Raw genomic sequence first — 2,056 nt, 5'->3', positions numbered from 1 at the left:
TCTCCGGGGAAGGGGAGGACTCGCCTCCTGTACGTCACTCACATTGCAGGGGGTGCGGCTGCACTCTGCTCTGCCTCATCTGCCCCGGGCTCCCAACTTCTCGACCTACCTGAAAAACAGCAGCAGGTTCCACAAACTCCCCGGCCGATATCTGCAAGATGTGAAGAAGGAAGACAAAGCAACAAAGTAACCAGCGGATAAGAGAATAATAATAACTACAATCTGTCTCTATGCAATGTGATTCAATGTATCTTCAATGAGCTGTAAGGACTACACCCATTATACAGACTCCAAGATCTATCTATCTATCTATCTATCTATCTATCTATCTATCTATCTCTCTACCTATCTATCTATCTATCTATCTATCTCATATCTATCTATCTATCTATCATTCTATATCTATCTATCTAACTAATATCAAATCAAATCAAATCAGCTTTATTGGCAGGACTAAATACATTTTAGCATTGCCAAAGCAAGTGGTAAATAATTGGATAGGGTTGGGGGATGGGGACACGTCCAGGGTGGGGAGTCCATGGTATATCAGGCTCCTCTCAGTCCATGGCAGGCAGTAATATATTGTGCTGCTATGGCCGCTGTGTTCTCCTCTCCCCCCAGCAGTATGGAGAGTCTCTCTTCCTCCTCCATGGAGGTGAAGCCTGGGCAGAGATCAGACAGTCTCCTGAAGTGAGTCTCTCTCACTGCTGAGTATTTGGGGCACCGCAGCAGGAAATGAGCCTCATCCTCCACGGCCTCCTGGTCGCACTGCTGGCACAGTCTGCTCTCCCTGGGCTTGTACCTCTGTCGATGACGCCCGGATTCGATGAGCAGGCTGTGGGCGCTCAGTCTGTACCGGCTCAGGATCTGTCTGTCTTTTGGATTGGGGAGTTTCTCCAGATATGGGGCCAGTTTGTACTCCCTCTGCAGGCTCCGGTATACTGTCAGCTTCTGGGATGTTCTTATGTCGTTTTTCCAGACGCTAATATACTCCTCTTTGTACTTGTGTATCGTCCTCTGGATTCCGCCCTTTGTCAGGCTATATTGGTTGGTGGATTGGGCAGGCTGGGTTTGGGTGACTTGTTGCGGGGTGCTTTGTTTTTCTGTGGCTTCTTGGTGTAGCAAGGCTTTGTGATGGTAGGAGCTGGGACTGCTGCTATGTAGATGGGCTCTGAATGATAGCGCCCTCTTCTGGACAGCAAAGTAGAGTGGTAATCTGCCCAGTTCTGCTCGACAGGCGCTGTTTGAGGTGCTCCTGTGGACCTGGAGAAAGTGTTTGCAGAGTTCTAGGTGGAATAGTTCTGTTGGCCCAGAGTCCCACTTTGCCCGGTCTGGGTATGTGTCTGGGCCCCAGACTTCGCTGCCATACAGGAGGATTGGGGCGATGATGGTGTCAAGGATTTTAAGCCAGACGGTCACTGGTGCTTTAAGGTGATACAGACGCCTTCTGATGGCAGAGAAGGTTTTGCTCGCCTTGTCTTTCAGTATTTCCATGGCTTTCTTAAAATTCCCTGATTGGCTGATTTCTAGGCCCAGGTCGGTGTAGCTGTCTGTTTCTGAAATTGGACAGTTGTTTAGCAGGAAGGGAGGACGCCCGGCTGCTTTTCGATTTCTTTTCTGGAACATTATGATGTTGGTTTTCTTTGGATTAATGGGCAGTGCCCATGTGTTACTGAACTTCTCCAGGATTTTCAGGTTATCTTGGAGACCTTTCTCAGTTGGCGATAGTAGCAGAAGAGGTAAGCTGAAGAGGCCGGTCTGCTGAGATGTTTGTGCTGGTAGTTTACTTGTGGATTTTATGTATAGGAGCAGTTGGTTGTGGTCTGACAGGTGTGTCTGTGGGGTGACTATGAAGCTACTAACATTTTTGGGGTCCATATCTGTGATGGCATAGTCTACCACACTGTTGCCTACATGGGAGTTTAGGGTATATCTACCAAGAGAGTCTCCCTTGGTGCGGCCATTGAGAATATGAAGTCCGAGGCTTCGACATAAGTTCAGCAATGTTCTGCCACTTTTGTTTACTGTGCTGTCATAGCTGTTCCTCTCGGTGTGT

This window comes from Bufo gargarizans, chromosome 10 (genome assembly GCF_014858855.1).
Source record: "Bufo gargarizans isolate SCDJY-AF-19 chromosome 10, ASM1485885v1, whole genome shotgun sequence".
NCBI classification, from domain to species: domain Eukaryota; kingdom Metazoa; phylum Chordata; class Amphibia; order Anura; family Bufonidae; genus Bufo; species Bufo gargarizans.
The sequence above is the reverse complement of the archived record's forward strand: the minus strand, read 5'-3'. Positions refer to the sequence as shown.